The sequence below is a fragment of the Vanellus vanellus genome, assembly GCF_965231255.1.
Source record: "Vanellus vanellus genome assembly, chromosome: 5".
Classification (NCBI taxonomy): domain Eukaryota; kingdom Metazoa; phylum Chordata; class Aves; order Charadriiformes; family Charadriidae; genus Vanellus; species Vanellus vanellus.
In genome coordinates, this window is record NC_138910.1 from 52090288 (window position 1) to 52116481 (window position 26194).

At 52.8% G+C, this 26194-nt stretch overlaps 2 long non-coding RNA genes across 3 annotated transcripts; both read left to right on the top strand.

Moving 5' to 3' along the window:
- Positions 1-3044: 3044 nt before the first annotated feature.
- On the top strand, positions 3045-3990 carry LOC309672981. Its single transcript, XR_014269276.1, has 3 exons — positions 3045-3115; positions 3772-3828; positions 3971-3990. It is a non-coding gene; the product is annotated as an uncharacterized lncRNA (long non-coding RNA).
- Positions 3991-18203: 14213 nt separating this feature from the next.
- LOC309672982 lies at positions 18204-23849 on the top strand. Of its 2 annotated transcripts, XR_014269277.1 has the most exons (5): positions 18204-18267; positions 18854-19028; positions 21328-21427; positions 23148-23301; positions 23651-23849. It is a non-coding gene; the product is annotated as an uncharacterized lncRNA (long non-coding RNA). The 2 variants fall into 2 exon arrangements; XR_014269278.1 differs by lacking the exon at positions 21328-21427.
- The last annotated feature ends 2345 nt before the right edge of the window (positions 23850-26194 follow it).

Below are 26194 nucleotides of genomic sequence, written 5' to 3' on the forward strand. Positions count from 1 at the left end.
CAGCTGTTTCTTAATGTAGCTCGTTTTGTCTTTGGTCACATTGACTTATGCTTAGATCTGATGTGATTTTTCCTCCTTCTACTGCTTGTTTGAAAGCATGGATTTTTATTGTCTGCACTTTATTAACTATTTGCCTGCTTTTTTAAATACAGAACAACCAGGAACCAAAACGCAGACATTATTAATTACTGAGACCCTGATGCTCTGCCCGGTTTCAGATCCGGTGGCTGTTTCTCTTGGTGGCCAAGGAGCTCGCATGTTACAATGCCAGGTGAGCAGTAGCTGCTTCTTCCATTGCTGGAGAGCCCAGCAGAGAAAAGAGCTCCACATTAATGCAGAATCACACAGTATAAAAAAAATGCACTCTTAATAAAGGTCACCTGGCCACACAGAGCACTTCCAGAGAAATAAAAATAGCAAGAGAGTGAGAAACCAAGGATGACATCTTGAAGCTGTGATGGTGAAGGTGGGAAAGCTGCCTGACAGCCCACCAGGCTGGCTCAGCAGAGCAGATGCCCCGCGTGCTGCTGGCAGGGAATGTGGACAAGCCAAGCTGCCTTCTGCCCCTGGGCACGGAAGCGGCAGTGCAACCGCATTTCTACTCCCCTCTTTTATGCAGAACATTTGAAGAGAATTAAAATCAGACCCTGACCATAAGCCAGATGCAACCAGCAACCAGTGGGTTTCCTGTTTGTGGGACACGCAGTGCCAAGGAGGGGAGGTTTGGCCCATGACGGTTTTATTTTCACTAGTGCTCTTCGCAATTTTGTAAGCAGGTCAGCGGGCTCTGCCCTGCTGTCATGTCCACGTGTAAAAGGGCCCGAGGAGCTCATGCTGTTTGAGGAGTCTGAAGAGCAATGCGCATCTGCTTGCTGTGCTGCCGCAAGGCCGGGGAGATGTGGGGAGGAGGGCACCTGAGCAATCGCTTCTCAGGAAGGCAAAACCAGTTGCAAACCCCAGCAGGGAAAGGGAGAAACCCCATTCCTCTCACTGACAAGAGGCGCAGTGAATTACTGTTTGGATGCTGAATTACTCTTTGGATGCTGATTTACTAGTATCGCCCAGCACCCTTGTTCAGCGGCTGCTGGATAGTTTGAAGCCAGCTGGCTGAGCCTGAGCGTGCCTGCTGCCGACAGAGACAGTGCTTGCGAGCACTGGGAAATACCAGCACTGCTTTTGTCTGTTTCCTTGCTCCCCAAGGGGAAACCTATGGACGGTGGTGTATGGGCTGCCCAGCCTGCTGCAGCCCACTACTGCAGAGATGTGGGAGAGCATCTGCAGGAAAGCCACTCACACACACTGTGACGGTGAACCTGTTTCCCCGAAGCAGCTTTCCAAAGTCAATAATCCAGCCTTGGTCTGCACGGTGATGCCAGGGACATGCGGAGGTCTTATTGCAGAAGGGAACAGACCCCAGTAGCCTCTTACCTGTGCCCTCTCTGGGGTCCCCCACCCAGATTGCGTCCCATCACCCTCAGGCCTGCTTGCCTGTCCCCCCCGCTGCCTTCCCCCCAGTTCCCAGCTCCAACTGGCAGAGCCTTACCTTGATGGGTGAGCACGGGTGGGCAACTGACCTGGCAGGAGTCCGCCCAGGGCCCCTGCGTGGGAGACGAGGGAGGCTGACGCAGAGCATCCCATGCAACTGTGACAGTGTCTGGCTCACCCTTCTGCATCCAGCAGAGCAGCTGCAGAGCCTCCAGCGGTGGGACCTCTTTCCTCGCCCCAACATTGCTGCCGGCATCCAAGAGAGAAGCCTGGGAGATGCAGCAGGGCTGTCCTGCCTGCCTGAGCCCTTCCCCTCTCCTCCTCCCCACTGGCCATGGAGAGTACCAGCCGCCCACTCGAGTCGTGCCTCCCACTGCACCCACCAGGAAGCTTTTGCCTGCTCCTGGCTTCTCTCTGCTGGAGAGGACCCCAACACCAGCAGAGCTCACCAGGTGCTTTTCCCCTGCCTGCCTCCCAGGACTTCACACTGTGACCAATTCATCTCCGTTGCGTTATATAAAATCCCTGCTTTTCTTCCCTTTCAAGATGTGTTTCTCACTGCCTGGTTGTTCCTTGGCCACCGTGCAAGCGGTTTCTCCCTCTCTGCAAATCCTGCATGTGTGTTTCTGTCTCTCCCTGGTGCGGGAGCTTTCCTGCAGGGATATTTCCTCCCTGCTTCTCCTACTGCCCGTCTCGCACGCTCTGCTTCGCTCTCCCTTCCTCACAGCGGGGATTTCTCTCTCCTTTCTGGCATCGGAATCAAACTTTTCCCCTTGTTTTGAGCTGACTCACTTCGTAGGCAATCTCAGCACCAAGGCCTCTCTACCTACGGTTGTTTTATTTGGGATTAGCAGAAGCGGATGCACTCGGCTGCTTGCACCTGGAGGGTGAGCAGCCCCCCGCATCAGCACAGCCAAGGGCACCAAATTGCAAAGTAGGGAAGGGAGAAGCGGGGGGAAGATGAGACCAGTTCAAGCTTATGTCCCCATCTTGCATCATGATTCTGCCTCCTGCCCCCAGGCCCGCATTGTGTGTCACAGCTACCGTATTTTTTGCAGCTGATTTTCTTTTTCACTCTATGCAGGATCTTTACTATGTGCAGGACTGTTCCTTTGAATCCCAAAGACAGCTACAAAGGGAAGATGGTCTTGGCAATGAGAAAAAGAAATGAAACCCCCCAAAGTCCTGGCAACAGGCGGTATTTCAACAAAAACGCCGTAGAGCGGTCTTCAGCCCTGCACTGCTGATCAGGGCTTTGCACATGCAAATAATCACTGCTGATATGGGATCCTGCTTTCAGAAACTGTGGGAGCACGTAGGAAGGGGTAGTTACCCCAGGCTGCACTCAGAGCATCTTGAAGATGGTCCAAAGCACAGTACCGCTCACCAGGTGGACGTGTGACAAAGCCATTACCATCCCGCTGCCTGCTCCCCAGGTGCTCGTTACTTTGGTTTTCCTCTCTTGGCCAACTTGCATGCCGTAAATGACAGCATGTGTCTCAGAGACCGCTGTAGATGCAATAACTCAAAGGAATTAATCTTGCGCCCACAGGAAACAAGAGACATGCAAACCCGTTTCTCTCTGAAGTCAAGAGCCAACTGGGCCACGAGGTCGCTGCTGAGTGACAGTGTACGTGAGCACCTGTGAGCAGGCTGCTTCAGCAGGGCACTGGTGCTCTCCTAGGGGCTGAAACCAGTCTTTATTGTGGGGATGTAACATAAATGAACTGGCTTCCCAAACAGCATTCTCCATGCATTAGCATCCCTGCTCCCAGTAGTCTGAAATCCTCCTCCCAATAGTTTTATTCCCATGCTCCTTCCCATGTAGCCTTCTGTTGCACTGGAGCAAACCACACCATACCAGCAAAAAAGAATTCACTGGGTCCTGGCAGCATCTCTGTGAAGCAGAGGGGTTTAGCTTGGGATGGGGAATAGTGGTAGGACTTGAACCCGTAGGGAAGCTGTCACTGAACGCAAGCCGGGGATGGTTTAAAAACCAGAGGGCAAGAGAAAGTCATGGGAAGAGATCTGCAGAGGTTGGAGGCAGGTTCAGCTCATTACCACCAGAAGAGCATCATCCCTGGGGCCTGCTGAGGCCTGTTCGCAAACTACACAAAGAGTAAGGAGCAGGGCCGGAGCTCGCTCTCTAACACAGGTTGCCAAAAGTAGTGCTAGGCTGGCGTGGTCCCATGGTGACCCTGACATTGCTGGTCCCCCCTCCAGCCATGCTGGGTGTTTTGGGGTATTTGGGGGTCCTTCCCCACGCTCAGCTCTTTCTTTGCCCAGGTCAGGCATGCTGCTATGGCCAACCTGGAAGAAACAGAAATACTGCGGAATAAAAAGGTAATTTTGATGAACGTTACTTTCCCCTTCAGACTCTTGAGATAGGGGATAAATGTTGTCAGGGAAAAAGACAACAAACAAACTGTCCTCCCTGCTCAGATCCGTAAGTAATGTGTTCTCTTGGGCTGGTTTCTCACTGCAGCAGAGCTCTGTGCTGAAGATGCAGTCAAGAAAAAGCCTCGTAAGATGTCGTATACTCGGAAAGCACCAAGTCGCAAAACCTGGGTGAGAAAACGGTGATTTAAGAAAAAGATGTCACAAAATCTACAGCATGCAGGTAAGTGCATTCTTTTTTATTTTTCTTTGGGAAGTCCTCCCTTCTTCCTTGCAGTCCCCGGACTGATCTGAGATCTGCCTGGTATTTTCCCTGGTTACCGGTGTGAGGTTATGGGATAAACACTGTATTGCACGCCCATGGAGAGGCAATCATGGTGGGGGACCCAAAGAGTACCCCGTCCTGACTGCTCCCAGGCCTGTTGCAGGAGCTGTTAGGGGCATAAAGGCAGACAGGAACCCAAATTACAGCCCCAGAGGAGGGGGTACCCTCCTCAGGAGTCTCTCAGCCCCATGGGCCATCAAGATGAAGCAGCTGGAGCAGCTCTCCTGAGTTCTTTTGGTACTGATATCCCTGCTTTATGGGGATGCCCAAGGCCAGCTCCTGGGGGTCTGTGCCACAACTGTACTGGGGCTGTGGCACATCCAGGTGCCAGGAACTGGGAAGACTGGGGTCCGGGGGCAGCTGCTGGGTAGACCGTGTGTCTGAGGCCACGTGGGCGGAAAATGTGGGAAATAATACTTCAGCATTTAGCAACGGCACAGCACCTCTCAGTGCCAGACCTGACAGGAGGGGAATGTGATTTTGCTCTCGGACAAGTCTGACTTCACTCATTCACACTCTTCCTCATGGCCACGTGCACATGAGCACCAAGGTGCATTAGCCACGTGGCTTGTCCAGCAGCCAGCATGTGTCCAGACGGTTTGTCCAGGACAGAGGGGGGACAAAGGACACTGGCTCTCAGCTTCCCTCAGATCTCACAGGCCGCAGTCAGGTTGGTGGTCCTGTGCTGGTTTGGCTGTGCCTTTTTGCACCCTTTAGGGTGCAGAGGGTGAGCAGTGTGAGCTCAGAAACGTGACTTAATCTCAGCATCCTGGACTATGAGCATTATCAATCTCTTGCGATAACTCACTGCAGCCCTAAAGCGGAGGTGGCAGATGCGCTTGTTAGATCTGTGCTCACTGTTGATAACGGGGGAAAAAAGCAGTTTCTCTTGTTTGGAGATGGAGAAACACCTTGAAAATAGATATTTATTTTTTTATGACTATTCTGGTACTGACACTCCTGCTCTGTCCGAGGTCCTTTCTTGCTTCCAACTTCTGCCATGGCTGCTGACCTACAAAGCAAGCCCTCTTGGTCCAGGGGATCTTGGATAACTGTTCTTTCTTGAGTGTATTGCTCAGCACTTGGTTGTCTCAGATCCTACCACTGAATTCCAAAACAGAGCCCTTAGCCTTCTGGACCTGCTGGGCTTGGCTGTTCCTCAAGCAGCCTGTATTTTCGCAGATCCCACTTCAGTGGATCCAATCGCTGTTCAAATATAAAGAAGGAATTGATAATGAGGGTCTCGTTCATTCACATTAGAGCTCTTCTCAGCCTTCACTGCTATTCCAGATAAAGTTTAGCAATCCCTTGCATCCAACTCTTTTGTACCTCCCACAAGAGCAATTGCACAAAGCCCGCTGTACACCTTCCCCCTCTTGCATTGTGCAGCACATAACGTTGGTACCCGCTCCCCCCAGCATTCTCCACCTGTGCATGTAAGAAATAATGTTGTACGCTGTTTCCTACAGAAGCGCTGTTGTGCTTGTAAGTTCATGTAAGAAGTCATCTAGACCCCTGCAGAGGTCGTATTGTGTGATGCCTCTTGTTAACTTTCAGCCAGGCTTCAGGGATAGCCCCCACCATCACGTAACCAAGTGGGAAGGGGAAGCCACATTTCTCCTTTGGTTTTTGCCTGCAGTGACCCCCAGCAATGTGTTACCATGCCATCTTCCTTGACCCTGTCCCTCTCAAAGATCAGGGCAACTGTCAGCCTTAGTCTGTGTTGGTGATTGTCATGGCTTAACCCCAGACAGCAGCTAGAACTGCTTGCTCGCTGCCCCCATTTTGGATGGGGGAGAGAATCACGGAATCACGGAATTTTCAGAGTTGGAAGGGACCTCTAGAGATCATCTAGTCCAACTCCCCTGCTAAAGCAGGATTGCCTAGAGCACATTACTCAGGACTGCATCCAGGCGGGTCTTGAAAATCTCCAGAGAAGGGGACTCCACAGCCTCCCTGGGCAGCCTGTGCCAGTGCTCTGTCACCCTCACCATAAAGAAGTGTTTCCATGTATTTGAACGGAACTTCCTGTGTTCTAACTTGTGCCCATTACCCCTCGTCCTGTCACTGGGAACCATTGAAAAGAGCCTGGCTGCATCCTCCTTCAACCCACCCTTTAGATACTTGTACGCCATAATAAGGTCTCCCCTCAGCCTTCTCTTCTCCAGGCTAAAGAGTCCCAGCTCTCTCAGCCTTTCCTCATAAGGCAGATGCTCCAATCCCTTAATCATCTTAGTTGCCCTTCGCTGGACTCGCTCCAGCAGTTCTCTGTCCCTCTTGAACTGGGGAGCCCAAAACTGGACACAGTATTCCAGTTGTGGCCTCACCAGTGCAGAGTAGAAGGGGAGAATGACCTCCCTTGACCTACTGGCCACACTCTTCCCTATGCAGCCCAGGATTCCATTGGCCTTTTTGGCAACAAAGGCACATTGCTGGGCCATGGATAATTTACTGTCTACCACGACCCCCAGATCCTTCTCCTCAGAGCTACTTCCCAGCAGGTCCGCCCCTAACCTGTACTGGTGCCTAGCATTCTTCCTCCCCAGGTGCAGGACCTTGCACTTGCTTTTGTTGAACCTCATTAGGTTCTTCTCTGCCCAGCTCTCCAGCCTGTCCAGGTCACGCTGGATGGCAGCACAGCCCTCTGGGGTGTCAGCCACCCCACCCAGTTTGGTATCATCAGCAAACTTGCTGAGGATACACTCTGTCCCCTCATCCAGGTCATTAATGAATATATTAAACAAAATTGGACCGAGTATTGACCCCTGGGGGACACCACTGGTTACAGGCCTCCAACTAGACTCTGTGCCGCTGATCACAACCCTCTGAGTTCTGTCCCGCAGCCAACTCTCAATCCACCTCACTGTCACCTCATCTAGCCCATACTTCCTCAGCTTCCTAATGAGGATGTTATGGGAGACAGTGTCAAAAGCCTTGCTAAAGTCAAGGTAGATGACATCTACGACTCTCCCCTCATCCAGCCAACCAGTTATAACATCATAGAAAGCTATCAGATTGGTCAAGCACGATTTACCCTTGGTAAATCCATGTTGACCGCTTCCAATAACTTCCTGTTCCTCAATGTGTTTGGAGATGACATCCAGAATGAGTCGCTCCATTACCTTCCCAGGGACAGAGGTGAGACTAACTGGTCTGTAGTTCCCTGGGTCCTCCTTCTTGCCTTTTTTGAAGATTGGAGTGATGTCAGCCTTCCTCCAGTCCTCAGGCAGCTCTCCTGTTCTCCATGACCTTTCAAAGACAATGGAGAGTGGTCTAGCAATCGGAAGAGTAAAAGTAAGAAAAAACTTGTGGGTTGAGATAAAGACAGTTTAATAGGTAGAGCAAAAGCTGCACGTGCAAGCAAAGCAAGTCAAGGAATTAATTCACTGCTTCCCATGGGCAGGCAGGTGTTCAGCCATCTCCAGGATAGCAGAGCTCCATTGCATGTAATAGTTACTTGGGAAGACAAACGCCATAACTCCAAACATCTTCCCCTTCCTTCTTCCCCCAGCTTTATATACTGAGCATGACATCATATGGTATGGAAAAGTCCTTTTGTCATTTGGGGTCAGCTGTCCCAGCTGTGTTTCCTCACAAATTCTTGTGCCCTCCCAGCCTGCTCGCTGGCAGGGCAATATGAGGGGCAGAAAACGCCTTGAGAGCTTAGCAACAATCAAAACCACCAGTGCAGTATCACACTATTCCCATCCAAAATTCAAAACATAGCATTACACCAGCTGCTAGTAAAAAATTTAACTCTACCCCAACTGAAACCATGACAGTGACCCATAAACCCAGGCCTGCTTCTGGAAATCTCCTGTCTCAGGTGGGTAATCTCAATTATAACCTCCATAGCCTCTTAGAAAAGATCAGCTTAGAAGCATTTAACAAGTATAGCTGGAAACCCAATTCCTTTTCTAAAGGATAAACTCCTGAACAGCAGATAATTACCACCGTTCTCCTCCCTTTGATGGCATCTTCTATCTTAAGCTGTAGCAGCAATACGTAGGTGCTTTAAAGTTTAAAATAAATGGATGTCTCTTGGTATGGCTGTTAAAAAATAACATCTTTGTGTTTCCAAATGATGAACTCAAGGCAGAGTGTGTGTTCCCGTTCAGTGGGTGAGTCACCAGCAGGGCCGAGAGCAGCGCTTGGTGCCGGGGTCTTGCTCCGTGGCAGCTCAGAGCAGTGAGGCTGCTGCTTACAAAGCCAGACTTTTGGCAGGGGACATGGCCCGAGTTTGGGACACTGTTCTGCCGGCCCCATGCTGCTGTGTGGTTGCATGTTCCTTAGCCACAAGCGAGCGTACCAGCCATGTACACAGCCCTTGAGTAGGGTAGACCTGGAGGTGCTTGATGGGACCGACGCACAGCTGCCGTGCGCTCCTTGCTGCTGGGCTGGAGCTGTGAGCTCTGTGCTGCCCACAGGCTTTGGTGCCAGTGGGACACCAGTGAAAGGTGGCTCCGTGTGGAGGTGGTGGCTTGGGAGCTCTCCCAGCGCCTGTGACACTCGGTGCTGGAGGGTCCCCGCAGGGACAGTCCCCTACAAGCTGGGATGGAGGAGGGCCAGGCCTGGGTGGCAGAGGCAGGCTGGCGTGTCCTGCCGAGCAGCAGGCAGCAGATGGCAATGTCTCCCTGCGACAACCGCAGGCAAGGAGGCATCAGGCAGGGATGCAGGTAGATGCTTGCTGTGCCGACAGCTTGGGGACAGGGAGCAAAGTGACCTCCTTGGCAGTGGGTCCAGCTTCTTTAGCAGAAGCTAGAAAGTTTCAAGTATCACTGGGTGCCTGGTAGAGGTGCTCCTCGGCCCCGGGCTAGCTCGGCTCCCTGCTCTCCGTGGCCACCCAGGCGGGAGAGGTGAGCGAGGGGACAGGCAGGGGCACCCCTTTCTGCCTGCTGCCCTCCGGTCCTGCCTGGCAGAGGCTGCTGTGGGGCTGCCTGCACCAGGCAGGTCACAGTTGGAGTAGCCCCAAGAAGTAAAATAGCCCAGACTGCCTTTTGCCAGGCCTTGGAAGGGTGTATGATTTTGACAACTGGGGAAACTGAGGCAGGGAGCACGCCTGTGAACAGGTACTGGAGACACTATGGAGCTGGTCGGCTGTCATTTTTAGCAGTGGGGTGAAGCTGCTCCCACAGCTGAACCTTGGTAAAGGCTTTGTGTGGCCGGGACGTGAGCTTCAGCAGGATGTCATGCCTCCTCTCCCCAACTCACCCCGGTGCCAGCGCTCATTTTCAGGGGGCAGCAGGCTGGGGTGCTTGGATGGCAACATCTCCCTGTGCTCAGGGACTGCTCCCGTGCCCCGCAGATCTGCAGCGGGATGAAAAGCCGGGCTGTGCCTTGCAGCCATCCCTGTCTGGCTTGGCCCCGTCCCAGGGCCATAGGGTTGTCCCAGAGCCATTCCTCAGGGACTTCATGTGGCTGTGTGCGCTCTATCTGATGGGAGGAGAGCCAGCGCTGAAAGCGTTTTCTTCTCCTTTTCTCCGAGCGGCTCCATCCCATCCTTTATCAGGCAGGGCTGCTGAGCTCAGGGAAACGGGAGCTGTTTGCCTGCTCGGGGCAGGCTTCTGAGGAGTGGCCACGGGTTTTGCTGACTTCCCCAACAATGTGCTGGTGACTGTGTCAGTGACACAGAAAACAGGGCGTCAGCCCTGGGTGCAGGCAGGAGCTCCTTGGTGCTGCCACTGCAAGTAATGTCAGCAGCCGGGGCGCCTCATCGTGGGCCTGTGAAGGAGACGCCAGAAGGCGCTGAGAAATAATTTTGAGTTGTCAGAAGGTGTACTGTGGGTCTCCTTGGCCTCCCCATTGCCCGGCTCCAGCACGTGTCATCTTGGTTTGGGACCAAGCTATTCCCCTGGGAGCAGAGCACTGAACTGCACTTACCAGAGTTGTCATCTGCTCCCTGAGCAGGAATGCTTTGAATCGGCACAGGGCCATACCACTGCTAAAAAACAAATTAATTTCGTCCAGCTGAGCGTTCCTGATTCAGCATTTCTCCTGCCAGCACTTTACAGCGGGTGTGAGATAACAAGAAGATACCGTGCGCAGAGGGGTGGTGGTTGTCACGGCCGGGTATCTCCTGATTAGGTGCAATACAGAGATACTGGCTGTGCACTCTCAGCATGCCAGGGCCAGAGGTGAGGTTTGGCAAAAGGGCGTGCAGGTCATGGACACAGGGATGGGTCCTCCTGGTGCCCCTGTCACCAGCTCTCAGCTAAATCATAGAATCGTAGAATTCTCTACATTGGAAGGGACCTTGAAGATCATCAGGTTCAGCCATGAACCTAACACTGCCAAAACCACCACTAAACCATGTCCCTCAGCACCACGTCTACCCGTCTTATAAATACCTCCAGGGACAGTGATTCCACCACGTCCCTGGGCAGCTTGTTCCAATGCTTAACTTTTTTCTAATATCCATCCTAAACCTACCCTGGCATAACTTGAGGCCGTTTCCTCTTGTCCTATCGCTTGTTACTAGTGAGAAGTTGTCGTCCCCCACCCCTCCACAACCTCCTTTTGGGTAGTTGTAGAGAGTGATCAAGTCTCTGCTGAGCCTCCTTTTCTCCAGGCTAAACAACCCCAGTTCCCTCAAACCAGTCCTCATAAGACTTGCGCTCCAGACCCCTCACCAGCTTCGTTGCCCTTCTCTGGACACGCTCCAACACCTCTGTTCTTGTAGTGAGTGGCCCCAAACTGAACACAGTACTCGAGGTGGGGCCTTACCAGTGCCAAGCACAGGGGGATGATCACTTCCCTAGTCCTGCTGGCCCCACACTGTTCCTGATACAGGCCAGGATGCTGTTGGCCTTCTTGGCCACCTGGGCACACTGCCGACTCATATTCAGCCGACTGTCAACCAACACTCCCACCCTCGGCTCCGTGCTGAAGGATGTGGACACCTTAGGAGGTGCTGGTTTGGGGATGCTCCTTAAAAAAACTAAGGTTTTATGCTAAAAGACATCAAGTCTGTGTGGCCTGAGCCTAATGTCTTCCCTTTGGGAGACTTTGTGTGGGTCTGTTTTCTTTTTGCATTTACCTAAAGCGTGGCATTGTTGTCACCTGTTAGACAGCAGCCAGGCTCTGCTGCAGCATTGGCTGCATTTTGGGGGAAGGAGGAGTGTCCTGGGCTGATACATCCACGAAACACCACAAATGATGCTTGTGAGAGAGAAATCAGACTGAGTGAGAGGTCCTGAGAGAGGCACTGAGTTTTCAAGCTAGGTTCTGCACTGATGCTGTGTGTGGTTTCATGTGCTCCTCCCCTCTGAAACTATGCTTTGGTTTACAGGAGAGACGTGACTTCTCATGTTAGCCCTTAGCTGAGGTGCTTGTCTCAGCTGGAGGAGCACCAAGGAGACCGAGGCACAGTGAGAAGGTGCAGAGGTCTTCTCTGTGCAAGAGGATGGTAAGTGTGGTATGTAATAAGCAGAGGCCGATGGCAGTGAGGGGATGCAAGTACCCAGAGGAGGGGACTGGCAGTGCTAGAAAAGCTGTGGCTAGAAATGGGGAGGAAGGAAACCCTGCCTTGGAACCAAGATCAAAATGAAGTCGGATCCTTCTCCACTTGCTTGGTGTCCCAATGACCTGTAAGTCCTGGAAAAAATAATGGAGAAGAAAAAGCAATCAAAACTTGAATGTATTGCATATTAGTGGTGACCTTCCCCTGCAGGAGATAAGGAATATGCAATCTTTGCAGTCAGGGAAAAGAGTAGATTTCAGTCCAAGACCAGGAGATGACTGTCTAACTGGACGTTGCCTATGCCACATAAACCTGCTGGGAGTCAGATTTTTGCCAGCGTTATAAACCTCCATCATTCTCCGGATGCCAATAGACCTTATCTCTTAAAGGGAATCTTATTAACTAGGAGTGGACTTTGCTGCCTGCATTGTGGCCTTTAAACCTCACTTGAGGTTCTTCACCGTCAAATGAATGGGAGAGGGTTTGACAGGGTGGAGGAAAAGAAAAACAAAGTGGTTTCTTCCAACATGAGCTGCCTCAGGCTGTGGGTGTCTTGCCAGCCCCATGGCTGGACGCTGCCTCGGGAGCAACTCCAGGTTTGCTCCAGTGCCATGGTGGGGATCCAGGGTGGTCTGGGGGCTGTGCCAAGCTCTCGGCTTCCTCTGCGCTGAAGCAACCTGGGACCATCACACCTGCAGGGCCTCAGCAGGGCTCTACAAACTCCAGCCAAAACAGTTGAGATGCTCTTCCTGCCCAAGTTTGGAGCAGGAAGCTGCCCTCGCTCTGCAGTTCCCCTGGCTGGTTCAGAAGAGCTCAGCAGAGGCACTCGCACACCTAACACTCATCACAGCCACTAAATCCACTAGTAGTGGACTTGCAGCTAATGATGCTGGGCTACAGCTAACCTTGTCTGCAGTCCTGCGAGCAGGAACATTGCAAGGGACTTTTACGGGCTTTTGGTTAATTAACATCTATTTTTGTGTTCCCAGGAAGGGTTCTGTAGCGAGAGCGGTAATTCACAGAGGTCCTGGTAGAGGCAATTTCTCCTCTTCACACCTGATCCGTGCGGTTCTTGGTAAGGCTCCCCGAGAGAGTTTGAGCCACCAGTCTATCCTCCCCGTGTGGCTGCTTCCCTCTACTATTTCAAGATAAAGCAGCACATTTCTCTTGGGAAAGGGAGCCTCTCATCAAGGGGAAAGGGAACATTATCTTGTCCCCCACACTGGCTCGTTGTCCCTTCATGCTCCGCCTGTCTTGCCAGGCGCTCCCCCTCCTCATTGCATGGGGAAAGAGAGCATTGCTTAAGCCTGGTGGGTGGGAGTGCAGAGGGTAGTGAAGATGTCCTGCTTTCTTTAGGTAGCTGTAACCTGCAGGTGTGAAGTTGGCTGATGGGACCACCTGAGCCTCTTTTACCAGCTTGGTTTCTCAAGCAGCTGCTCCAAGAGCTGTAATTAATGGCAATTTCTCAGTAGAGAGAAAGGTCCTTTCTCTGCCTTGCCTGCGAAGAGCTGGCAGGGAGGCTGGAAGCTTGGCTGGGGAGTCTGGAAGCTTGGCTGGGGATTCAGAGGTTTGCAAAGCCGCCGAGTCCTGTGTGCTGCTCCTTTCTGCATCTCCCTCGGTGGCTGGATCGGCAGAGGGCACTGCACGTCCACGCTTGATCCGCCTGGGAAGGGAGGGAAGGTCCTCTCCACCCCTCCAGCTCCGGCGCCGGAGGAGGCATGGACCAGCAGTAATTGCTGTCTGACCACCAGGCCTCTCCCTCAGCTCCCTGCCAAAGAGCCCTGGGCTGCGGGGCTGCCTCCCTGATGGAAAGATCAGGGCTGATGAAGGAAACCAGGAGGCACTTTGTGAAATGACAGGCAAATTTAGATCAAACGGCAGGAAATCCGCTCTCCAGCAGCGCCGAAGAGCCGTGCTGTGGAAAGCTCTGGTCTGGCAGGAGGTCATCCAAGACAAACACGGATCTGCCTTCTGGGGCGGACTGGCTGACCGGCAGGATGGGCGAGAGCCGGGGATCTGGGCAGGCAAAGCCGTAAAAGCAGTTTGGCTTTGTGCTCTGCTGTGGTCACTGCAGGAGGTCAGGGAGGAGCTCCCACCCTGCCCACAGCGTGCAGGATGGTGCCTCCAGCCCATGCAGGGAGCAGAAGGAGCCTTTCTCACCACAGCCTGAGGCAGTCTGCTGGATTTTTTCATCAGGACATTTATCATTTATCGGCCTGAGTGGCATCAACATGGTCCCAGCTGGATTTGGTGTAGATCGTGTCCTCCTTAGTGAGGAGGGCTAGGGGCCAGTGTTTGGAGACAGGCTTCAGACTCTTCCAATGAGACTATTTAAGTGCAAACATAGAGATAAATGTCCAAAAGAGGAGCTCCCGTGATGTCCATGAAGTAGCTGCTCACTGGAGTGAACAGGGAGCCAGATGTTACCTTTCACACTGCTGTAGCACTGCAGGTTTTGATGTAGTAGTGACTTCTACTCAGTGGAGGTCTCTGGCTAAAGAGGCAGCAGTAAAGATCAAGGGTTCGTGGACTTTCTCGGATGGTGTGTCCTGCTGGCTTTCATGGGGCAGGAAGGGAGAGTGATTGAATCACAGAGTGTTTCCTTTCCAGTTTCTTCACTGGTTGAAATCTGGGCTTGCCTGAGAGTTCTTGTCCTTGGATAGGGATTTGGCAGCAATTGGATGATCACCCCATAAACCCCACCTGTCTGTCTGGTTTCTGCAGGGCAGAAGTTACAGCTGAAACAGTGGTTCAACTGAGCAGGCTTGCGTACCTCCAGACAGTACCTGTGGTTTGAGCAAGCCAAAGGCTTCACTCAAATGTGAGCTGATGTATTTCTAGCCAGTAGAGGTTATTGTTCCCTGGGAACCTGCCTTGGAGTTCATTTGTTCACTGAAACCTTTATCAAGAGAGTGAAGGGGATTTTCCAGACTTGTTGATATCCTTGGAAGATAGCTTGCATGGACGCTTTCCAAGACGCTGCAGTCTCAGCTATTGCCCTTTGACAGCAGCAAAGATAAAGATATGTGAACCTCCTGCTCAAGGAACCTTGCTCCTCCTCTTGCACGGCTTCCATGAGATTAACATGCAGTCTGCTGCTTCATGGCCTGTGGCTCTGTCCCCAGAAGAAGCAACTGGGGTTTCACAAACAGCCCTAATCACCCGTGAAAGTACTCTCTGACTTGTTGCTCCTCACCCACTTGGAGCAAGGGCTTGTGTGGAGGTGTGTGAGCTCTGCACAAGTGTGAGAAAGCAGCGGGGTGGAGCTGGCTGATCTGTTCTCACCCTGCAAGAAAGAGGGATGGATCTCATCTTGTTTGGGCTACCTAAACAAGTAGATGTTGCTCAGGAGAGACGAGAAAGATGAGCTAAAACCATGTTCCCTAGCGCGATAATGCTTGAAACAGCAGTATGTTTATGTAGGACTGTAAAGGAGCCCGGAAATGCCACCATCCCAGCCGTGGATGTTCTGGTGAACCCACAGCCACGGTCTCAGCTTACTCCCTCTGGCAAGCATCAGACCCAAAAGGGAGAGAGGTCTGTAAGTGAGACCAGCTGGGGAGCTCGAGGCTGCACAGATCTGACATGAGAAGGGCCTGTGCAGTGCCAGTCAGCAAAGATGGAAGGGGAGGTGAGCTCCAATGAGCTCTGGACTATGTCCATCCTGCAGGCGCTCCACCCTCATCCCCCACAGCTCCCTCTGGGAGAGGGGGCTGGGCATGCCAGCTTGGCATCGGGATGTAGTTTCAGAGGCTTTCCTCAGATGAAGTGTTGGGAAGAGTCCTGGGCTGTTTGGCTTAGGGTCCTCGGGCTGATGAATGCAGATGAGACCTCTGCTCGCCACAGGCAACCCGTTGGTACAAGTGCTTCCAGAAGCCGATTGTGCTTTGTCTTGGAAACAGGTTGGGTTTGGGTTATTTTATGTCCACTGGTCCCCTTAGGAGACTGCCTTGGGGACCTTCCCTCTCAATTGTTAGGAATCTTCCACAGATTTCCAGCACAAATGTATCTGTGGCCGGCTTTTTCTTCATTTGTTCTTGAGCCAGAGGACAGTGCTGGCACAAACAGCTCTTCTCCCTGCCTGTACTCTTCGATGTTGATTTGAAATAGTCTTTCTTTGGCCTTGGGTTTCAGAGGGATGCATTTCAAAACCAGAAATAAATGGGCTTGAAATATTTCCCATAATTTTGCAAGATCTTGACCCTCTGATAGCAAGATTAGAAGAAAGATAACAACAAAATCAGCATTCAGGCTGGAACCACTATTGTTAAATAGACAACACTGTAAAGCCAGTACTTCTTGTTTACAATTGAACTCATGAATTTTTAGATATTAATGTATGAGGGATTGAGTAAACAACCATTGTGCCTCTAAGGAATGAGTCCCAGGCTGTCCTGAGCTGGAATACTTTGTACTTTCCTGATTGCCTTCCAAGAATTTCGAATTACTTTGTAACAGAAAAACAAGCCTGCTTCACGACGCATTTGCAAAGGTTCTCGGGACAGCCTTAATTCCTCCACGCTCTGATGTGGCCAGTTTTGGGGCAGAGCTCTGCAGCTGGGCGCTGTGAGATGCTGAGCGCGTAGCTGTTCATGAAGAGGTGGGGACTACATGTGAAGAGTAAACCACTCGGGTCAGGAGAGTCAGCGTGGATGTATTAATAACCTCCTGTAGTGCACAGATGTGCAAGCAGTGTGGAGCCCTGTCAGTCCCTCTTCCCGGTTTGATGGGCATGGAGACATCGCGGACACCGGCCCAGCAATCCTGTGACTTCCAGGGAGAAGGAGAGGTGAAGGGACTACTGGAAGTCACACAGCAGGTCAGGATGAGAGCCAGCAAGAAAAGGGCTCTGCTCACCTAACCCATGAGCATTTCAGGAGCAGCTAGGATGCTGCTCAGGCATGGCACCATGGGAACAGCGCCCAAGGACCAAGTGACAAAGGGATGCGTGGTCCAGGCATGGCCCCCCATGCCCTGGAGAGACCATGCCGTGCTCTCCAGGGAAGCTGCAGACCATGTTGTATACTCATGGGCTCTCCAGGCTTACTGGGGTGTTTCTGAGTGTGGTAGCCCTGACACTTGCAAATTGTCCCTTATTTCCGGCTGCCCTATGCTGAGCAAGTGCTCTTCAGGAGCAGCCAACCCGTTGCCTAGAGCCCCTCCAAGCAAAAATAATACTTGGGACCAGAGACCAGCCTGCTTAACGTCCCTGTCAGCCCTGGGCTGCCAAAGCGCCATTTGGCTAGTTTTTGAGCTCAGACCAACAACCAGAAATAGAGACAACTTTCCGCTGGTGGCTGAGGATTGCAGACAGGACATGCAACAAAGGCAGCCGATGGCCCGGCAGCCTCGAGGTGTCCCTCTTGGCCACCCTGGTCAGTCCTGTCTCGAGCATCGTGGCCTGCACTTCAGTAAAGCAGGCAGGATGGATCGATCCCTCGCTACCTGGGTCGTTCTTGGGTTTGGTTTCCGAGCCAGCAGCCCAGAGCTGTGGAAAGAGTCATGAATTTGGGTTACCAAACCATCTGCTGGCTGCATTTTAAAAAGCAATTAAAGCAAAATTGTTTCCAGCCCTTCTGTTTGCAAGATGTAGTCTAAAGAGAGATAGCCAAGCCAGGATTTGCCTGATCCTGCCGCAGCTCCAAGTGTGAGTTAATTTGATCTAATCCCTCTGCTGTGCATGCTGGAAAGTGAGGAGTTCCCTACTGAGGGCTCAGGTAAACAGGGCTGCCATGCTGTTAGGTTTGAATGATGGTGAAACCCAGGAAAATGGCGTTTTGATACTTTTTTTATTGCTTTTAATCAGAAATTAACAAACGGAGTAGGAAGTAAGAATACTGTTGCGTGGTAGAGGATGATAGCTGAAGACTGATGGATGGCAGGTCTAGGTGGTGCTGGATGGAGCTGCTGAAGCAATGGTCTGGGGAGCTCTTCCCGGGGTACCCCACAGGGCAGGGGGCACTTGGGTGGGCGGGTGGGTGGGTGGGTGGGGGCATAGGGTCCTTGAGAGCCACCTCTGCCCACACACTGATTCTCAAAGCATGAAACTTTGCTTTCTTCCTTGAAAGGCACGCAAAGAGAGAAAAAAAGGCGTAGAGATGAAAAGAGAAGGTAGGCTGACATTGTTCTTCCTTGTCCTCCTCTGGCAGCTGTCACCTAGCCAAACCAGAGAATAACCTTGTGTTGGAGGGGAAGGTGAGGCCATGCCTGATGACGAGGGCCATATACACAGAGGATTTAATATTCTTTCCTGGGTGCTTTTAAGTCTGCAGCGTTTTCATTCCTGTTCTGCTGAGAGGTCATGACCAGGAGAGATGGGGAAATGAGTCCTCATAGCCCGTGCAGGGCAGGTATTTGGGGATGCCCTTACCCCTGAGAACTACTTGACAGCCAAAGGTGACAGGATCGAGACACCCTTACAGAAAGCAGGGACAGTTTGCCCTGGTGCTTCAGGCTGTGCTTGGTGGAGAGGACATGCACTCATGCCACTGGTGCTGAGCCTCTTGTGACTGCCCCTTTGATGCAAAGCAGAGAGAAGTGAGGTCTGATGTTACAGAGCTCAGATTTGGGCTGAAGCATCTTCTTTTTCCAGCAGGAGAAGGTAACATGCCCCAATGCTTGGGATGGGATGGGATGGGATGGGATGGGATGGGATGGGATGGGATGGGATGGGATGGGATGGGATGGGATGATGGCAGCTCATGGTGTTGGATTGAGTCTGGGGACCGTGGAATGCCATGGGGACAGCCTGGCTTGGCTGTCACCCACCACCCATGCCCTGCCATGCCAACGACCAGCTGAATGTAGCATGGTTGCATATCGAGGGGCAGCCTGGGTCTTATATCTTATTCGATGCAGGAGGGGAACGCAACAGGCTGGCAAGGAGGCAGGAGAGGGGTCTTCCACGACGAGCAGAGGGGGCAGCTCAGCTACAGTGTCCCAGAGAGGCTTTGCTGGGGCAGCTGCTTGGTTTACAAGAAAAAAAGCCCCAAGCGCAGTGCCGGGCCGAGCCGGCAGCTTATGTAAGCGCTGGCAGCGGGGCCGGCGGTGCGGAAACCCAGCGGGCTGCCAGCGGGGCGCAATCGCCTTTGATTTTCTCCTGTTTGCTCAGCAGCTTTCATGCGGTGGGGGAGCGGGGCGAGGGCGCGAGATTCCTGCACACTGAACTCCTCTGTTTCTCTCGGCAGGATAAACAGGACATAAAACAAAGCCCCGAGCCAGCCCTCGCCTCCGAGGCAGTGTGCTGCCAAACCTCGTGGGCTCCCTGGGGAGCAGCCACCCCATCCGGGGTGCCTCAGCGTGGGATGCAGGAAGGTGATGGGAGCCCACCCCACCCTGGGTGAAGGTTGCCCCATGGCATTGGTGAGCAGCAGGCAGGAAAAAGGGGGCAAAGCTCCCTGGCAGGGCTCAGGCGGCAAGTCCCGTGGCCTCGGAGTGCTGAGGGTGGGTGCTCCATAAAATGGCTCCAGGCTGGACACCTGCAAGGGGGTTACCCCACAAGGTACTATCCCAGGCAGTGGGACCGAGCTCCATCTGGTGCACTATGGGCTGCAGCAGGGTGAGAAGGGTGGTTGAACGCTGGTCTTCTCTCTGCAATAGTCTCTGTGCATGGGGTTTCACTGCTGCCTTAAAGCTGAGCTGCTTTGTTTATAACTTCCCCTAAGGAGTAATTTCCAGGCTGTCTTGACCCGGTGCTAGAGGATGAGACAGATGCCAGTGACAGAGGGTGATGGGGCTGACCACAGCCCTTTCCCAATGCAGTATTAGCTAAGCTGCCCCCCCAGAGACGTACCAGCCCAAGCCCGTGCCAGCTCCCCTGAATTTCCACAGATCCGCGATTTCACCACTGCCAGCCTGCTGCCGAGCAAGGTGAGAAGGCAGGGAGCAAACGCTCACTGCTGGGCTTTGAAACATTTCCAAGAGCTTCAAGTGGGGTTTGCTCCGGAGCAAAGTGTCCTGTAACCACCTTGAAGTCACTTGGTTGGGGAAAAGCATTGGCCAAGCGTGAGGCTGCAGCAAAACTCCTAGGAAACGCTATGGCTGCTAAAGCAACCTGAAGGGAGGATGGTTTGGTGCTGCACCTCTGTCCTGCCGGCCGTGGTGGGTGGCAAGGTCCCTTCTTCTCCAAGGTGCCACTGGTGAGTTATCCCAAGCTGCCCTGAGCCCCAGCGCTGAGCCTTGGAAAGCCAGGCTGGAATGGCCTTCAGGATGTCTTTCTTGTGCCCAGATGGGAAGAACAAGCTGGTGGCTGGAGCTGTAAGGAGGGCTGAGGTCGGTGACGGCTGGGGAGGTGTGTGGGGCTACCTCCCCGTGCAGCCACACCAGCCTTGGGCAGGGGAGGCTTGAGGAGCAGCATGCCCCGGTTTGTGGGTGCTAAGCACCCCTGCAAGTGCCGGCGTGCAGCAGGGATGGGCTGTGCTTCTCCGAAACCATTGGGATCTGGATGATGGCGGGGGGAGATGCAAACCCTGGGGCCGCTTATCCAAACCTCTTGGCCTGGGGTTTTGTGAAAGCCGGCTTGCTCATAGGATTCCCACTCTGGGCTTGATGGGTTGGAAATACTGCAAGAGCAGCCCTTTTTCTGGTTTTTGGTTTGTTGTTTTGGGTTTGTTTCTTTTTTCCCCCCCTGATGTTTGTGTCTTTCCGCTTCCGTCTCTGGCCAAGGCGAGCGGTGCCAAGGCACAAGAGCCAGGCACACCCAGAGGGAGTGGGAAGCAAAGCACCCTGAATCCGCAGGAAAACAGGGACAGAAAGCAAACACTGCAGCCAGGGGCTTGGAGGAGGGTTTGCTTGCCGGCTCCGGCCAAGGGACTGCTCTCCTCGGGGAGCTCCGTGGACTCCAGGAGGGTATCACGGCTCCAATTCGGCACCCCATCCTCTGCTCTCACACTGATGCTGGTTGGCCACAGGAGAGGCGAGGAGAGTCCGCACGTGGGGCGCACACAGGGCTCGTCACCCTCCCACTTCCCAGCCCGGCGGTCGGCCCTCCCTGGCCCCGCTTTGAGCGGCAATATGGGCTCAAGCTGCACGAGCTGAAAAGGCCCGAGCTCTCAAAAAGCAGCGCGGGATCAAAGCTTTCTAAACACTCAGGGCATTTGGCCCGGGAGGTTTTGTTCCGACTATTTATAGCCGTTGGGGCCAAGCGAGTGCAGAGTTGGAGGCAAAGTTTTCCAAAGCTGGGGGCCATTTGGATTAGGGAGGGGGAAAGGGAGTTCAGCCAGGCCTGTTTCCAGCAAACGTTGACTCCTTCCCTTAGGTATGTGTTGCTATCCATGACACGCTAACAACAGCTCCGCGCAGAAGTGCCTGGCTGGGGCTGCAAAGATTGAAACGAAAATGTGAATTGGCTGGGAAGGAGAACATGCAATAGAGAAAGTTTCCAAACAGCAAAGCTGTAGCGTTTGAAAGTGAAAACTTTCCTTACCAGCTTGTTTTCATTCTCTGGTCGACACCCTTCAACTACAAATACACTCGGATTGTTTTCCAGGGGAAAGCTGGCCATGATTTTAGGGCAGAAAGACCAAGATATGGCTTCTTGAAGCATATGCAATGCTTAGAAATGGAGGGGGGAGAGGGGAGTATTTTAATCTTCAAGGTGATTTTTTTTTTTTTTTGTGCCGCCACTAAAGAACATGTCATTTTTCTGTGCTACCCCCTGTAGGCAAAGCCAGGCTTAAACTCTGGCAAGCAAACCGACCACGATACCCTCGAAATCATGTCACATTTGAAGCTACAGCCCTTGCGGAGCATGAAGGCAGAAGGTGGGGTTTTCCTCTCTGCCAAGTGAATTGTGCTAATGATGATGTTTAATCTTGAGGAGCATGAGCAGCATGCTTTAGATACACACCACAGCTTTTTGCATGCTAAGCTCCACTCTCATGGTTTAAGGCACTCAGTATAGGTCATAAAAATATCTCTCTCATTACCAGTGGCTTCCCAGCACGCTGCCAAATCTCTGCCGCTCTGTAGGAGCAGCATCCCTGAGCTTGCTTCTCCCGAAGGAAAGGGTGCGATTAGGTTGGCAGGTAATTATAATCAGCCTAATGAGGGGACAGCTTGGGGGAAGTGGATTTGGCACCTGGGCGGTGTTCAGCCCAGGTAGGCTGTTACGGTGAGCGATGTTACCATGAGGGTGGTGCAGGTCTTCTGCACGCAGCTCCATGCTGTAGGAGCTGGGTGTTGCATCAACCAACACAGCTCAAGTCTACCTCCAGTTTCTGTTCAGATAGAGAAATGCCATAGCTGGAAGGTTTAATCTCTGACATGCCCACCAAAGCCTGTCTTCTGATGCAGAGGATGCCTGCCCTTGCTGCAGATGGTTGGACTGCACCAGAGAAGACGAATTGTTATCCTTAAGGGAAGGCTGCAAGCTCTGCAGTGGATTTTGAAGAACAAAATGATCTGTATGTGGTTGGGGAGTGGGATGAAGATAGGTCTGGTCTGAGTGCACATGTAGTGGCCATGGTTGATGTTGCAAGGGGAAGTGTCAGGCAGAAGGAGAGGTTTCCCCTGGAGCTCTCCAGGCCTTTCTTGTTTCGTATTTCTGTGAACGACCCAAAAAAAGTAGAAGAGCAATGTTGGCATGTGTGGATGAGGCAGAGCTGGGGAATGTCAGTGGTATAAAGGAGGTGTTTTTAAAAGAGAATTGGATGACCTAGAAGACAGGAGCAACAACAACAATATGAAGCTCAGCAGTATAAAACACAAGGTCTTTGAGTTTGAGGAGCAACAACATATAAGATAGGACCACCATCCTGGTCGCTTCAAGGGTGAAATAGGTGTGAGGGCCAGATGTGGTTGTCCTTCTGCCATCTTGTTTTTTCAACATGGCAGAGACAGGCTCTGAGCCTGGTTTCCACCCCCACCCAGCAGAAGAAAATGTTCTTCTCCTTTTTGCTTCCTAATGACGATGGAGACGGTTCACCTTCTGTTTTGTATGTGTCCTTCCTATGAAAGACTGTTGTTGTTCTTGGTGCTAATGTTCCCAACCTTTAGCTTGGAAAGGGTACACTGGCCAACCGGACAGTCATTCGTTTCGCTGAGAGGCTGTCTGTTCTGCAATTAACGAAATGCCCACCACTGTGGCTGGAAAGAGGTTTTAATTAAAATCCCTTGGTATTGGCCTTGGCCAGACTGTGGAGTGAATGGGAAGAGGGCAGAAGGCCCAGGTCAGTGTCTTGGGTCACCCTAGGAGACTGTCCACTGAGCTGAGGCTGAACACAAGGAAGGACCTGGTTTATAATTGCATGGGCTTTTAATTTTTTTTTTCCCTCAAAAGTGACCTGCCCAATGGACAATTGCAAGCTGATAGGAGCACAGATACTGCCAACCAAATGTTGGGATAGGTCCACAGGTCTTTTGAGTCCTAATGAGGAACTGTGAATAGAAGCTCACATCACGCAAGTGAAAAACACCTCATCCACTTCTCTAATGAGCGCAGCTCTCCAAATGCTTTTGTCTTGGCCTTTGCTTGGCTTTCAGAGATGCCCAGGGCTGCATCTTCCAGACTGGCCTCCAAGCTGCAAGCTGCTGTCACCTACTTTATCTTTCTCCGATGGCCACCAGGAAGGTGCCCCACTGCCGAGTGGCCAAGGCGGACCTGCAGCGGACCTGCGTGTTTACCATGGTGGCATGGGTAAGAAAAGTCCTTGGAGGGTGAGATACCCCCTCGGGGGGATGTGGTGGGCTCTGGTTGGTCTCTCCCAGGTGGAAGTTGCCTTCCATGTACTTGCCTATGGTGTGCTGGGCTCTGGACAAACAAGCACGTTGTTTCATGTGTGGTGTTCCCCACCAGTGCTGTAACTGCAGGTTCTACTCTAATGAATGAGTGTCTGCTCCTGCTGATGTCAAGGTCCATTAATTAATGCAAATGTCATGTAATAAGCACCAGGAAAATGGAAGCAGGATGGGTTCCCCTGTCATTTGCACAGAGCGAGTCCCGCTCGCTTCCATGGTGCCCACCTATTTGTATTCCCTTCGCTTAGGACAAGGTGATGGACTTTCTGGTTTGCACACTACTGAGCATGCAGAATTAAGAAATATAAAAAGCTGAATGGGTGCCAGCCCCACAACTTGTCACTCAAAGGCCAACACAAGGGTCCTACCAGCCCATGTTACCGCTTGACATGGCACCAGGGCCCGGAAGCCATGTAGATGCTCTTCAAAATGTTACTCCAACATACCTTAACAATCTTAGAAAAAATAAAAGATAACTTTGGGGGGCAAAACTCCCCCTTGGTTTCGTGCACTGAGCTTTGACTCCTGTACCCTTCCTTCAGCACAGCACAGACTTTGTCCGGAGGTACCCTAGCCCCTCACGCAGGAGGATGGAGCAGGCATCTGGCACAGGGAGCTGGGAGAGGATTTTACTTTTTCTCTTGGGCTCTGGCCTAGAGAAATCAATTGGCCTTCACACATTTTAAGGAAAAGAGAAAAAAAAAATAATCCTTTCCTGCTGCCATTTAAGGTTTTGTCTCCTGCTGTCAGGTTTAATTTTGTGCTCTCAAGCTGCGTGGGAGCGCTGAGCAGCTTTGGAGTTTCTCTGCCTGCATGGGTGATGGAGGAGACATCGTCCAGGTGAACCCAGGCTCTTTGGCTGGGCTACACCTGCACATAGATGGCATGGGTGTAGGTGCCCAGGATGCCCCTGCCCAGCACCCATCCTGCAGGCTGGGAGGCAGAGGGGGCAGTTTGGGTGGCTGGGACTGGGAAATGGGGAGAGACCCAGCAGTAGAGCGTGGGGGTGGCTCCAGGGACCTGTCAGCAGTGGGCTTTGGGGCTGGTTGAACGCCCCATCCTGCTGGGATCGGTTTAGCCCCATTCCAGGTCAGCCACCTGCACAGACCCAGCTTTTGGGATGAAATCAGCATTTTGGGGCAGTGGCAGGGGGGATTTTTATTTTATTTTTTTTTACCACTCCTGGAGAAAAATGCCATTTTTAATGACCAAGTGTAGCAGACAAAGGGGCTGGCTATGGGTTGTGGTTTGTTTTTTTTTTTCCCCCTTTCCTTTCACTCCCCTTTCTGCACAGTGACATTTTCGACTTCCAAACCTTGTTTAGTGGGTGGGTTTTTTTGTTTTGGTTTTAGTTTTCTCCTCTTCCCCCCCCCACTCCTATTTCCCCCCTCCCTCCCTCCCTCCCTCCAAATATCCCCCCCTGGGGCCACAAGCCCTGCCCATCTCCCGGGGTGTCCCGTCCCCGTCCCCTTCCCCCCCGCCCCGTCCTGGCAGGCTGCCGGGGAGGTGCCAAGGCGTGCGGAGGGGCGATGGCAGCGCTTCCTGCCCCCTCCCCGCCAGCACAATGGGGACATTCAGGCGGGTACCGCGTAACCCAGCGCCAGGAGGACCTCCTCCCCCCCCCCGATCCTCATTTCCCCCTCCCTCCATCGCCGTCTCCCAAATAGCAGCGTGCGACAGAAAGCAGCTGACACCCGTGTCCCAGCGCGCCGGCGGAGGCGAACTGGAATCCAGCATCACAAAACAAGCCCTGTGCGCGCTCCCCTCCCGACGCAGGCGCGTGTTGTGTGTCTGTCCTCGTCGTCGTCCCCCCCCCCCCTTCCCTCCCTCCATCCCCCCAAAATCTCCCAAGTCTGCCCAGTAACACCAAACTGGGCTCCCTTTCCCACCTCCCCCCCCCCCCCCCCCCCCGCCAATCCGCACGCTGCCAACAGACCAGGGCCCCTCCGCCGCCGCGATGCGAGGGGCAGGAGCTGGTGGAGATGTCGGGAACGGCATGTTTTTCCCTTTTCCAACCTTTCTTCCCCCGGAGCCGCTTGTTTTTGTGTTTGGGGGGTTTTTTTGTTTGTTTTTTTTTTGGTTTTTTTCTTTATTATTTTTATTCAGGGCCGGATGGGAGGCGTGGGTCGGAGCTTGGGAGGCAGCCCCCATCCTTTCCCAGGAACGCAGCCTACCACCCTCCCCTCCAAAAAAAAAAAAAAAAAAGAGAAAAAAACAAAAGATATTTCATTGCTGCTCAAGGAAACCTTGTTTTTAATCGTAGGCTGATCAGCGGGGTTATCTTGGGGGGGGGACGGACACAAAGGAGACCGAGCAAGGAATGCAGGGCTTGGCCCTCCCCAGGTCCAAGCAGATCTTTTTAGGCTTTCCTGCCTGCTCCAAGGGTTGGGGTTCCCCCCCCCCCCATCCTCTTTGCTGTTTTTTCTCATCTCTGACTCTGTGCTTGCAGCAGCTGCTGTGGTTGCAGAGCAGGAGGCTGGGCTGGTGTGAATCCAGCGGTCCTGGGGTGCTGAGGGGTGATTGATAGCAGCCACCGGTTGGGATCCAGCCTGTTGCCTCCCTCCACCCCCCCGAACCTCCCCGGGAAGCAGCTGGGGTAGGGGCAGGGATGAAAACGCCGAATGTGCAGCATTTCAGGGGATTTAAATGAAGGAGGGGAGCTGTGCCTCCTCCCTGCATCAGGGCTTTTTGCGGGTCCCTCGGGCTTAGCAGCCACAGAGCGTGAGCTGACGGTTACTGGGTGCAAAATAATAAATGCATTTTGGTCTTTTTCTGGCGTGTCGGTGGGGCAG